The following is a 15,899-nucleotide window of genomic DNA, read 5'->3' as shown; positions in this document are numbered from 1 at the left end:
CATCTCCTGCCATCCTGCCCCTCCTGCCCCTCGCGGGACGGCCTGGCACCTCCTCCACAGGGATCGTATGCAGGCAGGCCCCACGTGGGTTAAAACCAGTGCTTCCCCTACGAGCTCCCCCTCCCCCCAGCTTCATGGCAGGCTCCCACTGACCCACAGAGCCAGTGCGGGCGCATCACAGGGTGCTTTGCCACAAACCCTAGCCGATTGCACCTTCCCCCCTCTCTGGCCCGCAGCTGCAGCAGGCACAGGCCGTAGGCCCATCTCTTGCAGGAGCTAAAGACAGAGTGATACAAACTGGGCCCCAGCGTCTCTGCCGGATTGCCAGCGAGAGTGGCTGCCACCTGCCCCGGTGAGGGGATGGTCGGTGCTGCCTTCCCGCCCCCAGCGAGCTACCAGAGTGGTAGGGAGCCCCCCACCTGCCGTGGGGGCTTAGCATCGTTAGAGAGAAGCTCAGGTGGGCTCTCTTCTCACCCTGTCTGCCTCGTCACTAGCAGTGCGCCTGCCTCACTTTCCCTACCAGCTGCCTGGATCTCCACTGCCCCCCCGTGCACACACACACACACGCACACACATGCACGCACGCACACACGCGCATGCATACGCACACGCACACACGCGCACGCGCACACTCACACACACACACGCACGCGCCCACACGCGCCCACACACATGCACGCACACACACGCATGCACACACACGCACACACGCGCCCACACGTGCGCACACACACACGCAAACACGCGCGCGCACACACACGCACACACACACGCACCCACACACGCACACACACACGCTCCTGCGTGCTGGCTCCATCGACTGGGACCTCTCCAGGCCGCATTCTCCCCAGCCTCGCCCCTCGCTCGTGGGCGACTCGCTCGCAAGCACCAGGCAGGGGACAGCCAGCCCCCCTGCCCGCTCATATGGGGGGTAGGAGCAGCAGGCCAAGCTGCCCCCAAACCCGTCTGCTCTCAGGGGAGATAATTTGCCTGGCGGGGGGTGGGGGGTGGCACCAGCCCTGAAGTGCTGCCAGGGGCTGCTGCAGACCCAGGGCACAGCTGGGTCCCATCAGGCAACGGCCTGGTGGGGGTGGAGGTTAGTCAGTGCCTGGCCACAGGCTCAGGGGCCGGGTGCATGGTGGGGGGAGCCATTGGAGCCTACGGTGGGGGGCAGCATCCATGCCCTTAGCTCAAGGTCAAACATGGCTGCCCCACAGCAGAGCATCTGCCAGCTCCACAGGCATGATTCTCTCAGATATCCCGAGAGAGATGCAGCACGTCCAGCCCTGCCCCCCCGTCCCCAGAACGAGCCAGCAGCATCCTGAACGCTTCACCTGGGCTCCTGCCAACGGGGAGCCGGCCGGCCCCAAGCTGTCTGTGGAGCCGCAGCTGCGTCGTGAAGCCAGCCAGAAATAGCAAGGGAGAGAAACAGGGAAGGGCCAAAAGACACAGGGACTGTCCTCATACGCGCTGCCGTGCCAGAGCTTGGAGCGGGAGGGGCTGGCCGTTCCCAGGGAGCCTCTGCAGGCACTTCTGAGTCCTAGCAGGGTCCAATCCACCCTCATGCTCCAGGGCAGAGGCAGGAAGAAATCACCCCGCGGCCCCGTCAGGCAAGTGGGGAGGGAATCAAGGCTCCCTCCAAAGCAGCTGGCTGGAAAAAGAACCAACTTTGCCATGTATCCAGGGGAGAGAGTGGGGCACAGACCAAAGCCGACCCTGCGCCCCACCAGAGCAGCCTCCGCCCACACAAACACACGCAAGCAGAGCGATAGGCCCTGAAATGCCCCAGCTGCCTGGCAGCACTTGCAATGGCCCGCGGCAGGCTAACAGCAAGGTCAGCGTGGATGAAGATGGATGGATGACGCTCGGGTCAAGCCCGTAGCCCGGGCAGCAGCCAAGGGGAGCCCAGCCACCACCCCTCTGGAGATGAGGATAAAAACCATGCCCGTTCCATGGACCCCTGTGAGAGAGGAGACCTGGGCCCCTAGTGCCTGGGTACTGAGAGATGCTCCTGGAGCCACAAGCCCATCTGCTCCAGGCTGGATTGAACATACCAGCTGTGGCCGGGCACCTGCTGCACAGCCCTGCTGGGCTGGCCGGATAGGGCACTGGGATGGGGAACAGACCGGGAGTGGGGAGGGGAGGTGGACGCAGAAATGGGAAGCAGGGTCTGGCACCAGGCATGGGATACACCAGCTCCACGTGCCAGCCTCCCTGCAGTGCTGGGGACAGAGCCTGCAGGCTCTGTTGGGGGGGGTTGGGGGGTTGCACCCCTGGAAATCAGCTGGATACTGGGTAACCCAGATGATCTCGCCATGCCCCAGCCTGGCTGCACTGTGCCCCTTGTCTCATGGCGACACATCAGCCTGGCCCAGGGAGCCCACGCAGGCGGGAGCTGAGGGAGTTCAGGGGAAGATGAGGGTGGCCGGGGAATGCAGTGTTCTCACATGCAGGCTGCTCTGGGAGGGAAAAGGGATGGGGGGAAAGGGATAGGAATGGAACCCTTTACCCCAGCGCTTTCCCCTGCTTCTCTGTTGGGGTGGAGGAGCTGAGGGACCCCTGCAGGGCCAGCACCCGCGATGGACACATGGAAAAGGCCGGTTGTGTTAACACTGTCCATGGACTGCTGGGCTGGCAGAGATTGTATTCCTGGCTAAATGAGTCACATAACGGAGGCTTCCTGCAGGCACCACCATGTGTGTGGGGGGGTCGGGGGGTGAGGGGTCTAATTAATGCAAAGCCCCAGGAGTGGAACAAAGCAGGTAACAGCTGAAGCAGCTCCTCCGCCCCTGGAAACAGCCCCCGGCCTGGTTTGACCTGGTTCAGCAGACAAAGGGCCCTGAGCAGTAGAACAGCCTGGCCTGGGGAGAGGGTGACTCACAGAGAGGCAGGAGGCTGGGACCAGAAACAGCCCTGCAGGAGACCAGCCAGGCCCGCCCAGATGCTGCTCAGTGGGCTCCAGTGTTTTAGGCACTTTCGTTCTGAGGAAACAGTACTTTGCCTTAGGAGCTCTGGCTGGGCACTGGCTGGCCCTGCCCTGGCAGAACGGGACAGCGGGTGCTGCACTGAACTCAGACCTATGGAGGGGATCATGGAGCGTCCCAAGGGCCTGCAGCCTCGGGCTTGGTCTGGAGTTCATAGGATCCTGCCCTGAGAAAGGTGAGGGCTGGAGGCCTGAATGGGCGGCCCTGTAGAAGTGAGAGGGGCAGCGTGCATCCCACCAGTGATGCCAAAATCAGCATCCAGAGAGGTGCTGGGGCTGCGTGGGCCTGGTGGAGCTAGAACCCCCTTCCCACAGTGCAGGAGGGCAGCGGCAGGAACCGAACCCAGAGCTCTAAGAGGCCACACGGATGCTGTGGAATACGCTGCCCAGATGAGGAGGCAGCGTGGCTCAGCCAAATAGTACTTCTAGCAGCTGCCCTGAGGCGGGATGGGTCCAGGCCAGTCTTTCTGTTGGGGAGCAGCAGCCTAAAAGGGTCAGTTGGGTTGCTGTTTGTTTTTTCCATTAGAAAGTCAGGCCTTATCCCCTCGGCTTTCCTGGGAAGACTGGGTGACAGGGGAGCAGGAGAATTACGACCAAGGGAGAGGGTTGACCACAAGAAGGTAAGAACGGCCATACAGGGGTCCGACCAGTGGTCCATCCAGCCCAGTACCCTCTCTTCTTACAGTGGCTGGTGCCAGGTGCTTCTGAGGGAGTGAACAAAACAGGGCAATTATCACGTGATCCATCCCCTGTCATCCACTCCCAGATTCTGGCAGTGGAAGGTTTAGGGACACTCAGAGCATGGGGTTGCCTCCCTGACCATCTTGGAAAAAGCAAATGTGGGCCTGTCAATGTGGCGTGGCCGGCTATTGAACCTGACAGCGTCCTGCTCCTCCTTTTCCTCATGTGTCCACAGGAGTTTCATCAGGGGTTGCCAGACACGGTCGAGTCCCACCCCACTGAACCCCTCCTGCAATGCTGTTAGAACAGCTCTGGCTGGCCCACGGATGGGCCAGACCCTCTCCAGGGTGGCTGGGGGAGGGGAGAGGCTGCAACAGGAGGTGCAAGGTGTTTCCAGTACACTGGGGAGAATCTCGCCGGTGCTGGGAAAGGAAGCATCTGAACGCTGTTGGGGAATGTCCCCGTCACATCCCCGGGCTGTTCAGAGTGATGCCAGCCGCCGGGGTGGCCTGGCTCCCAGTGCGTGCACCTCGCATCTGCAGGCTGGCTGGAGCTGGGGCTCCCGCAGCGGCCAGTCCAAGGGCAGAGTGTCCCTGGCACGTACAGAGGGAGGATGGCTGGACGGCAACCCAGGAGAGCTGTGTCCTGTTCCCAGCTGTGCTACAGGCTCCCTGGGGGACTCTGAGCAAGTCCCTTCGTCTCAGCAGGCTTCAATTCCCCACCTGGCCAGTAGGGTGAGAACCCTTCCTCTGTCTGACTGGCTCGGTGGGCAGGGTCGGTCTTTAACTGGGAAGCGCCTGGCACAATGGGCACTACTGCCATCCAGTGGGTTACTGTGAATACTCCTGCGCTATATGGGTCCCACGCTGGGACTGTCACCTCCTCTCATGCCCCTCCCCCTCCAGGACACGCCTTGCAGACCCTTCTTCCCTTCCTAACCCAAGACAGGCCCTGCGCAGAGGGAAGAGTGGGAGCCCTTCTCTCCTCAGCCACCAGGGTGTCCTACCTAGGGGGCCAGCCGGGCACTAGGCTGGCAGCCGGCGGTCTGATCGGGAGGCCGGGTGGCTGCTCCCTATGGCCCCAGCCCCGGCACGCAGTAGCCAGATTGGCTCGTCTTGGCTGCTGAGCAGGACACAGCCTGAGCTGCAAAATAAGCCTTTCAAACAAGAGAGCCTTTTAGCAGCTCGCAGCCTCCTTGGCACCGGGGCCGTCTGCCGAGGCCTCACGAGGGCAGCAGTCTGTCTGCTAGCTCCCTGCCCTGGGAAATGCCAGGGGCTAGGCCTTTTGCAGGCAGCCCCCTCTCCCCCCCTCCCCCGCCCCAAAGCACCGTGGGAGGGCCGGAGGACAGGTCCGGCGCTGAGGCTTCAGTGTGGGAAAGGCTCCGCCAGCCAGTTACTGCCCCCCTGCCGGGAATGAATGCACAGTTCCGGGCAGTTCCAGGAGTGGCAAAGCACACGCTCAGCTGAGTCACATCACATGGCTCCCTGGATGGGCCCGCAGTCATGGGACAGGCTGGGGTCTCCCCGGGCTTTGCAAGGTAGGCACCTGGGGATACAAGCAAGCCAGGATGTGCAGGGAGGCTCTACCTCGGGGTCTTGGGATAGAGAGCCTGCGCCTGGGGTAGGTGAGCAAGGGGGCTCCCTTGGGCTGTGGGTAGAAGGGAGCCCAGGGCAGAGATGGGGCCAGAGAGCTCACAGAGCCCACTCCGCTCCATCTGTTTGTTTCCCAGTGGCTCTTCCCCTGGGAAAGGAGTCAAATGCAGAGAGCTCTGGCTCCCCTGAGCGCGAGGAATGGAGGTAGAAAGACGCAAGGAGGGAGAACCTGCTGCAGACAGGGTCCAGTTCACAAGTGGGGCAGCCTGAGGGCAGGATCAGAGCTGTTCTCACCCCAGCACAGGGGTTAGGGACTCTAAGGTGGGCAGGTCCGGCTCAGGCTCCGGGAAGGCAGGTGACCCACCGGAGAAGGGGCTCAGCATGCTGCAGTACATGGGCAGCAAAGCAAACCAGCCGTGGGTTGAACCATGGCAATGGACAAACTGCCACTTGGCACCCTCAGGCCACGGGACTAGGAGTGGTAACAACTCATAGCGCAGCTCCTTCTCCCCAGCCAGACAGTGTAGGGCCCTGCTCTTGACAGAGGCTCTGCAGGGGAGGGGGGCTCTCAAAGGCAACTCACGCTAGCAATTCCAGCACAGGCAGGGTTCAAACTCTGGGGCCCAACTCAGTCGCCTCCCAGGCTCTGGGTGCTGAAGCTGGTGGACCCCAGGGGGAGGGAGAAGTTGAATATCAGACCCCTGGGGGAGGGAGATTTATTAGCTGACATTTCTCAACGTGCAACACCTGGAGATCAGCCCCAGACACCCCACCCCACGCCCATTGTGGCGCTAGATCCTGCCCTTCTGCCTTCCACACCTGCCCCTGCCACCCGCCCCAGCTCCACCAGCCCTTGTTCTAATGCCCCAAGCTCCTGAGCCAAGTCAGAGAACCACCAGCTTCCTCAAATCCATCTGCCAGAGAAAGGTCTCCTCCTTTTCCCCCTCAGATATGGAGCCCCCCGCCCCTCACCCTCCAAATTACACCTGCCTGCGGCTCTGCATGGCCAATACACCTGGGTGATCGTTCTAGGGACAAACAAGCGATTGCAGGTCCCTGTTACAAGCACTTCCTACTGCTGATTTCTCTCTCTGCCTGGGCTCTGCTCAGTTGGACTCCTGCTAACTCAGGGCCCTGTTGATGGAGGGAGACAAGAATCCCAATGCAGACGTGGAGCACATGCCAAGCCTGTCCGCACTCAGTGGGGCTGGCCTGACACAGCTCCTGGCCTGCCCTCATGCCAGTCAAACCCGGTCAGGGGGTCCCTCACTCACACCACGCGGCTTCCCCGTCGCGAGGTGTCATGAACCTGCAGTTCAGGTTGCTAGGGCGCATTTCCTGGCAACGCAATCATGGAAGAGTCAGGACATCGCCCGGGAAAGCCAACGTTCATGGACCATGTCAACCTCCCGTCCCTGGCCCGGCCACCCAAACACCCAATTCACCCTCCCCTTCCCCACATGGCCACCCAAATGCCCATGTGTGTCACATCACATAGGCTGGGGGAGGCTGTGCCCACACCCACGCTCCTCCCCAAAGCCCTGCTTGCCCTTCCCTGCTTGGCCCCAATGGCCCCAGCCCAGGCAGGTTGTTCCTCTTCAGGGAAGCAGCGGGTTGGGGCTGGGGTTAGGGTGGCCAGGACCTGGGGTGGCTGGGGATGCCCTGCGCTGGGGGGCCCTGGCTTGGGGGGGTGGGCTGGAGGCACTGGGGCTGCGTGCCCTTGTTTGGGGGGCCATGTGCCGGCCCACCCATCCGCCCTGTGCTTGGAGACTGTGGGACACCGCCCATCCCCCCTGTGCTCGGAAGCCCGGGGGCGGGGGGGGCATGCACCATCTGCCTGCCCTGTACTAGAGCGCTTGCGGGGGCGGACTGCCTGCCCGGTGCTCCAGGGCTGGGGGGGCTGGTAGCCACGGGGAGGGGGAGCTCTGGCGGAGAAGGGGGGCAGGTCCTCAGGCGGGGGGGTGGGAACCTCTGGTGATTCACCTGCCACCCATGCAAACGCCTGTGCCAGCCTCCCCTCCACCCAAATGGCCCCACCAAGCTCCCCTCCCCCACCTGGCCACCCAAATGCCCCCACTAGCCTCCTCTCCCCCACCAAGCCACCCAAACACCCATGTCACCCTCCTCTTCCTGCCTGGCCACCCAAACGCCATGCTAGGCAAACACACTCCCACCCGACCAGCTGCACCACAGACCCTCTTTCAGCTCCAGCACCCAGTACAGCCTCCTGCTCCCCCCATCGCACCCCCACCCTGAGGAATGCACGCTCTCCACAGACGAAAGCACAGCGCTGAGCCTGCCCGTGGTTCGGGCTGTACGGTTGAGCGTGCTGGCGAGGCCCTGGCCGTGCTGTGGCTGGGTGTGGGTTGGTGCTGGAAGGCAGCGTGCTATGTTTGGGTGGCCAGGCACCGAGCTACCATGGGAAATAAGGCACACAGGCGAGGTGACCGGCCCAAGGGCTGAGAGCTGAGCTGGGATGAGTACCCAGGTCCCTAAATCACCCTCCTGCTTCAGCAACCACCGCTGTCAGTGAGCAAAGGCTGGGCGGGAGGGGATCCCCTAGGGTTTTGTAAAAATCTGTATTTCTCATCATAGGAAGTTATCCCATTGGTGTTACCTGGTGGCAACATCCGTCCATGTTAGAAGCCGAATGGGGTAGGGGGCTGGAGCGGAGAAATCCGGGCTGTGCAGAGGGGCACCGGGCTGGGCAGGCAAGGAGCAGAGCTGTATGGGGCTGTGTGGGGAGGGGCACTGGCTGAGCCAAGGGACTCTCTGCTGCCTCCTTGGCTCCCACTGCACAGCCATCCCCAGCCCCAGCCCGGCTGCCTCATCGCCATCCCAATACCCGGGCCAGCTCCTTTCCTCCCCTCCCTCCCCCCCCATTAGAAACTGTTGCCATTGATTCTCAACATCTTTTTCCTGGGCGGTGCTGGGCACAGTGGCGGGGAGTTGGGGGGTGACCTTCGAGGTCTGGGGACTGTGAGTTTTTAGTGCCAGCATGAGATTTCCCAAAGGCTCACGATCGAAGCGTGACCTGACCACAGCAACATTACAGAAATGTCAGCTGTCCTGTGCTGCAGCCTTGTGCTCAGTCCGGCACTGAGGTGTTGGGAGAGGGATTTCAGCCTGGCTTGAAGGGCAAGTCTCAAGTGAGTCTTGCAGAGGGAGTCGCTCATTTCTGCTACCTCCCTAAGACTCCAAACACTCATCACCCACCACTGAAATGCTACCACCTCTCGAGGGGCATTTAACAGGGCACAGCAACACTCCAGTTTAATTCAGGGAATGGGAGAGAATATCGTATCCAGATGAAACCACCAGGGGAGGTTTAGTTACCCCAGGTGGGATTTGACAACAAGCAGGAACAGAAAGACCAGCAGATGGCAACACAGTGCCCCCTAGCACCAAGATGGGGCATTGGGCCCATATTGGCTCAAAGGGAAGAGTGTCCCCTAATCAATGAACCAGCAACATCATAGCCCACTTCTTCTCCTCTCTCCCTTCCATGTCTCCCATCCCAATGGTTGCCAGGGCAGACCCTGCTTGGCTTGAGAGACTAAAGAAGTGCACAGCCTGAGATCACTGTGTACCACCTGGCCGGCCAGGGATGGGCTCCAATATTCCAACACATCCATGGCCATGGGATCTAGGCACCTGCACCTCCTGAGGTGCCAGCGTGTGAATTCCCAAACCGCTCCACGGAGCTCGACATGCCACTAGAGACCACACATGGCTGCGCAAACCCACCAGCCTGCTTTGGCACTGCGCTCTAGCTGCAGGTGCTACAGCAAGGGGCTCGCAGCCCAGCAGCCTTGGATTCCATCTCTCCTTGGAGGGGGCAAAACAGGCAAGCACGAGCCACCAGAGTTAGCCACGCCACCGCGCTCTCACACACGCATGCATCCCCAAAGGGACCTGCTGGAGGGACAGAGCCAGTTCACTGCAGCCTTCACTCCTCAGCCCAAAGTGCGCTGGGAATTCCTGCTGTGCCAGCAGGTGCCAGGCAGACGGTGCCAGCCCAGCTTCCCGTTCATTTTCCTCTCCAGAACAGGGTCCCTCACGGGCACCAGAAACTCACTGCCGGAGCCAACAAAGTGAAATTCAGGCCTACTTTGACTGTAAGCACTGCGGGGCAGGGGTCTGGTCCACTCTCGCTGGGCAGCACCCCGCACGTTGGCAGCGCTTTAGACATAAGAAAACTGCAGGGCTCAAAACCAGTCCAGCTGAGGACTCAAGTTCTTGACACCCTAACCCGGCCTGCCCCTGCAGGGACCTGGGAGCCCCTCTTCTCTTTGCAATAGCTATTTTCCCTTCCAGTGGTGTCTGGAGAGTCATGTAAGTCATATAGCTAAGTGCCCTGGCCGGCTGGAGCCTCTGGTTAGCACCATTTTATTCACACTGCCCTGCATTTTCTCCTAGGGCTCTTGACGTGCTTGGCAGAGGCAGAGAAAGAAATGTCCTTTCTGCTTCCAAGAGGAAGAGAGAGGGGCAGGTTCACTGGAGGGTGACTCCCTCGCCAATCTCAGCAGCCCTGGGCACCCAGACCCAGATTGAAGGGGGGGGGGGGTTACTTGTTTATTGGTAGTTGTGGGGGGGGGGTGTTCCTTTCAAACCTGCCTTTAGTACAAAGCCTTTACTTCTACTTAATGAATGTCCATAACACACAACTTCCTCCTGCAATCCAGAATACCCCCCTCCCCGGATAAAGGCAGCCTGCTGCAACTGATGGCTGTTTCCAAACAGCGTCGGCGGGGGGGACACTTTAACGCTGAAGTTTTCTGCTTTATATCTAAAATAAAGGCGGGGGGGGGGAATAGTAGGTCTCGCAACAGCACAAGGTGAGTGGCACCTACTGAATCAACATACAAACTAGTTATTGACAACCTGCTCCCCCCTGCATCAGCTCTGCCATATCAACCCCGAGACCCCCCCCCCAACAGAAAATCCGGAGGAGATCTGCAACCAGTCTCTTGCAACCTATACAGAAAGTGACTCCGCCAAGCCCCTCTCTGTCCAGCAAGCAAACGGCACGACAAAGAGTTGGAAAGATCACAGCGCGGTGCACCGAAGGTAACGCGGATTCCCTTACCTTTTCTACTGGGTGGGGGGGCGAGGACAAGCCTCTGCTCCTCGCCGCTTTGTGTGAGTCTCTTGCCTGCTGCGGGGGTTGAGATGGAGGGGGGTGTCGGAGGATCGTACCGGGATTTTCACAGCAGACTGCAAATTGGTGAAGCAGGGAGGACAAGTTTCCGTGGGGCCCCGGGAGCCGAAGCAGATGGGGAGCTCGCCTGGAAGAAGAAAGAGCTGCTTTCCCTGCTCCGCCACATCTGCAGCTCCGGAGAGCGATGTTTGCCGCTGCTTCTAGCGCTGGATTTGTGTCTCTCCGACCTGGGGAAGGAGGGTGGAGGGGCTGGTCTCTGCTTCCAGGCGGCAGGCTCCTAGGCGGGGAGGGGGCTTGCAGCGCAAAGCGAGCAAGGGCTGCGGGGAGGTGGAAGCGTCTCTTCTCCTCCTCCGGCTTTTTTTGGGGGGGGGGGCGGGAGTGAGTGGTTTGAAAGGAAGAGGCTGCGGCTCAGAGGTGATCGCCTGTTTCAGGGAAAGAGAGGAGAGGAGAGGAGAGGGAGGAAGGGATGGTGGGTGGGTGGATGGATGGATGGATGGGGGTGTGGAGGGGGATGTTATTTCCCAGCGTGATTTATTGCAGCCCTGCGGAGCTGTCTGAAATTGACCAGCGCTGATCAGTTTCAGACAAATTCTCCATTTCAAGGCTGAACCAAACCCTGGGAGCTGAGCGCATGCCCCCCAGCAGCTCCTCCCCTGGCTAGAGGGCAGCCCTAGGACAGGCTGGAGAAGCAGGCACACAGCGCAGTCGGAGGGGGGGGGGGGAGGGAGGGAGAGGCGCACACAATGCAGTCCCAGCCCCGGGCCACCACCCACCTCCCCACATTCCCCAGGAAATCCCTGCAGGAATCCAGCTCCCCCGCCGCGCCAGGGGCAGGGAAGGTCATAGGCTGCAGCCCGGCCGCTGCAGGGAGGCGAGGCGAGCTGCTCCGGGCCCCAGGGCTGTGAGCAATGCACCCCAGGGCGGGGGACAGCTGGGAAACGATGGCTGCCCTGCATTCCTGTCTCACACACATCCCTTGCCCGTCCCCTCACTCAGCCCTGCGGCCAAGGCCTGAAAGGATCAGAGAGGGAGAGGGGTGGGAAGCCCCAGGGGAGGGGGGCGGGGGCAGGCAGGTCCCACAGCAGCACTTTCATTTCTGGTGCCCTTTTACATTCCCCTAAGGTGTTTCTCTTTGCTGGGGGGCTTAAGGGGGCTGCGAAGAAGGGGCTAGGTCTGGGGATTCCACCAGGGCTGGTGAAGTCTCTTCTGAGCTCTGCCACCGATTTGCTGTGTGGCCACAGGCAGGTCACTTTGCCTCAGTTTCCCATTGGTAAACTGATACTATTAATGAGTGCCTTAAGGGGAACTGACAGGCTCAGCCTGGATCCCAATAAGGCCTGCAAAGTGGTTGGAGGTCCTCACGTGAGAGGGGGCACAAAATCCTTGCAGTAAATAAGGCTGCTGTGAATTACCTGGGCATAGACAGGAAGGAGAGACCAAAGCATCTGGGTGAATGGTGTGTGTGTGTTCAGACTAGAGCTGGGAGGCTACTCTATGGGAGCACAGGTTGGCTTGGTGCCCTGTAGTAGTGCAAGGCCAGGCAGCATCCCTGGGCTCTGTGCCCACTCCCCATTGCCAGCATGGGCTTTCAGTGCATGCAGACCAGGGGACGGTCGTTAGGGCGCTGGCTGGGAGCCCTTCACCTTGCTCCAGTGACCCTGCAGCCAGTCCCGATTCCGAAAGGAGTTCTGCCAACTGCCTGGTCAGAAGGGGGCAGCCAAAGGCTCCCATAGAGGGGCTGCAGGAGGAGCTGTAACAAGAGCCGAAGCCAGTGCAGACGGGGCGTGCAGAGAGGAGGGGGATTTGCACACCCAGGATTCGTCCCCTTTCTTCTTTACAAACTGAAAGCTCCGCAACGTTTTGAGATTGGAGCATTTCCAGACACTCCGGGGCAGCCGGGACAAGCAGGGACTATGGGGCTACCTGGAGCAGTGGCGGCGCCTCGTTAGAGGGGGGAGGGCTCAGGTTACAGCTGTGCCCGCAAGAGAAACAGGCATCAGCATTAACCTCCAAAGACCGACATTCAGCCACCGCTTTGCTCCCCAGGCACGGCCTCGCTCCCGGGAGCCGCCCCTTCACGGGCCTTCCCCACGGGAAGTGATGTAGGTTGAGACAGCAAATGTAGCCAATAAACCCGATTCTCCCCGGCCCCTCGCGTAGCCACTGAGACCCGGCCAAGGGGGTTTAAAGCGGGGGCAGGTGCCAGGGGCTCTTGCCCTGGTGCAAGGCGAGGGACAGCGGGGAGCCCATCGCGCAGCGCGGCCCGGGCCACCTTCGGCGTGTGATGTCAGCAGGGCGGCCTGACGTCAGGGCAGCCGGGCGTGACGCGCAGGAGGGCGGCGGCGGCTGTGTGACCCGCGGGCGGCCTGTGGCTATTTCCGTCGGGCGGAGGCCGCGATCCGGAGCCAGGGGGGCCGCCCCGCTTCCGGAGGCAGGAGGTGGGGGAGCGCTGGAGCGCGCGCCCCGCCCCGCCCCGCTGCGGGGAGGGCGGGGGCAGATTCCCCGGCCGTGATCCAGTGGAAACTTCCCGCTGCGGCCGTGGGGCAGCCCGGGCTTGCTGGGCCGGGAACCTGAAGGGCGGCAGCCGCCCGGGCTGCTCCCTGCCCGGGCCTGGAGGGGGGGGGGCTCGTCTCCGCTTCCCTGGGGCCCCCTGGAATACTGCCCTGCCGCGCCCTTCAAAGCGCGGACCTGGGGGCGTGAGAACGGGGCTGGTGGGTGAGACTGGGGGTTAAAGATCCGGGGGGGGGACTTGGGGGGGGGAGAAAGCAGGGCTGAGCCCAGCTTGGGGGTGTTACAGAAAGCACAGGAGTTGGAAAAGCCCTCTTAGATCAGCAGCTTCCTCTGCTGGGGCCAGTGGGGGCTGCTCCCCTCTCCCTGCCTAGCTGCTGTGGAGGGTCCCAAGCCATGGGGATTGCACCCCCAGATCCATCTCACTCTCTGTTACTGTGTCACTGCCTGGCTCACAGGGCTCTTTGGGAGCGGTCATGTGACCCGCAAGAGCCAGGCGAGCCCTGAGCTTTGGTCCTAGATGAGCCCCTGACACCCTGTGATTGTGGCTAAGGGAGGTCAGCTGTGAAATGGGGGCAGGAACCTCCTGGCAGAGCAGATCAGACCGTTAGCAAGCTCCTATCCCAGTGATTGGTGGAAGTGGGGCAGGTGCTGGAGAAGATGGGTAGGAGCAGAAAGCTGGCTGACCCCTGGATGCCAGAGCCAAGCTTCCTTGGAGAGTGGATGGGTGAGCGAGCACAGCAGGGTCTGTGGAAAACCCATTCCAAAGTTCTCCCTTTAAAACAGAGTTCTTTACAAAATGCTGAAGCTGCTAAAGGCCCTGGTCCCGCTCACCAGCCGGATGGGACAGGGGAGTTCAGTTTCTGTGGCTCTATCAGTCCTCACCTTCTCTGCTGCTGCCTGCGAAGGGGGCAAGTTCATTATTTTGGGGGCAGGTCTCTGGCCTGTGTTACAGGAGGGCAGAGTAGGTAATCACAGTGCTTCTGCCCTTAGAATCTGTGAATTGGAAATACACTGAGATCAGCTCCTCATTTCATATGGGCCACAGGTAACCAAGGAGTTAATGTCAGTGGAGCCAGGCTAGAGTGAAAAATTCCAAGATCTCACGGCCAGGGCCTCAAGCCATCCTGGACTCCTGCGGCTGACTCTGAGGCGTTGCACGAGGGGTTAGTTGAATCTCATTTTCAAATCCATAACCCCTCACCCGGCCTGAAGCCCCATCTCTCCTGGTGACAGGTTACCTGTGCTGCTGAGTGAGGGCTGAAATGTGGCTTCCGCCCATGAGGCCGTGCAATGACGGCATGTGCACAAATGTCCCTTGTTTTCCCAGCAGCTCTGGACAAGGGGTGAGAATTGAGCATGCTGCCCGCGTTAGCAGCCTGTTAACATCCTTGCTGTGTGTTTTTTGAAGCAGAGAAACCATGGGGATATTCAAGAGGAAAAATTGATCAAGAGGCAGAGCTTGGCCCTTATCAGCTTGGGGCATTTGGAGTTGTGCTCAGAGAGGCAGAGGTGGAGGGAAGAATCCTAGAATATCATAGAATATCAGGGTTGGAAGGGACCCCAGAAGGTCATCTAGTCCAACCCCCAAGAACTGCTGGGACTCTGGGGAACAGCTAATGGCTGTGTGTCATTCCACCCCCCGTCACTAGCCCAGGAGGGCTGCCCACACTGCACAAGAATACACAGCTAGCAGGCCATGGGCGGTGGGTGTAATAGGCCAGGGGAGGCTTCCCCTGGTGCAGCTGCTGCCACATACCTGAGCTGTGGTAGCCCTGCCCCTTCCCCTCCCTGCTCCGCCCCTTCCCTGGGGCCCCTGCTGCTGCCGGGTGAGTCCTCCCTCCACTCCACCCTTCCTCCCGGAGGCTCATTGTGTCTCTGGGGGGGGGGGAGGGGAAGAGGGTCTTATGGTCGGCTAGGGGGTGAGCAGGTATGTGGCGAGCAGTGGCGGGGGGGCTGAGTTGGGAGATTGTGGGGCCTGGGGGGGGAGGCTTGTGGTGGAGTGGGGGGGAAGTGTGGGTGGGGCCATGGGTGGAAGAGGTGGGGTAGAAAGCTAGCCTCCCGCAGGGGAGGCTTCACCCCAGAACAATGGAATTGGCCCACACTAGCAATCTCCCCCTCTTTCCAATCCCCATCCATGTTTTCCTATCTGCTGGAAGGTGTCAGGTATCTCACAATTGTGCCACCATAATTGTACAAACAGCTTGCACTTCCCACGCAGGGACATGCGAGCAGTGTGTTAAACAGCATCACGGCCCTCTGAGGTGACTGTGATTGCCACATTTTACAGTTAGGGAAAATTAAGCACAGAGAGAGGCAAAGTGACCTGTGCATAGCCTGTGGCGGAGCGGAGGCTGGAATCCTGGCTCCCATCCACCAGTACTTCCTCATGAGCCCCTTCCCTCACAAGCCTTTTACATTCAATGACGTTGCCTAAAATTACACAAACACTATGCTAAAAAGAGAGTTAAGGTGGCAAAGTCAAGCACTCAAATGCTAGGAAATGCCAGAGTTAAGGTGGCCTGTGCCACCTTAACTCTGCCCTCTTGTCCATATGCATTATGACACAGCCTTTAATTATATCACTACAACCCTGCCTCTTAGAATACCCAAGGAGCTGACTGAGCAGATACCTGAGCCATTAACAATCATCTTCAAAAACTCATGGAAGACAGGAGAGATTCCAGAGGACTGGAAAATACCACTATAAAAAGAGGAATAAAGACAACCTGGGGAATTCCAGAACAGTCAGCTTATCTTTAGTACCACGAAAGATAATGGAGCAAAGAATCAAGCAATCAATTTGCAAACACCTAGAAGATAATAAGATAAGTAACTGTCAGCATGGATTTGTTGAGGACAAATTGTGTCAAACCAACCTAATAACTTTCTTTGGCAGGGTAACAAGCCTTGTGGCTGGGGGGGAAGTGGTAGATGTGGTATATCTTGTGTGATGGGGCAAGGCTGTATGCCT

The 15,899-nt window shown here is 60.1% G+C and overlaps 1 protein-coding gene across 1 annotated transcript in view; it reads right to left on the bottom strand.

Annotated features, from left to right (window-relative positions):
* The window catches only part of GLIS2 (GLIS family zinc finger 2), a 34,454-nt gene extending 23,415 nt beyond the window's left edge, over positions 1-11,039 (bottom strand). The window contains exon 1 of the mRNA XM_073362786.2: positions 10,346-11,039. The gene's annotated coding sequence lies outside the window, so the exon portion shown is untranslated. The remainder of the gene's footprint in view (positions 1-10,345) is intronic.
* Positions 11,040-15,899: the final 4,860 nt, after the last annotated feature.

This window comes from Lepidochelys kempii, chromosome 10 (assembly GCF_965140285.1).
Source record: "Lepidochelys kempii isolate rLepKem1 chromosome 10, rLepKem1.hap1, whole genome shotgun sequence".
Classification (NCBI taxonomy): Eukaryota; Metazoa; Chordata; order Testudines; family Cheloniidae; genus Lepidochelys; species Lepidochelys kempii.
Note: the sequence above shows the minus strand (reverse complement) of the source record. Positions and strands in the feature narration are given on the sequence as shown.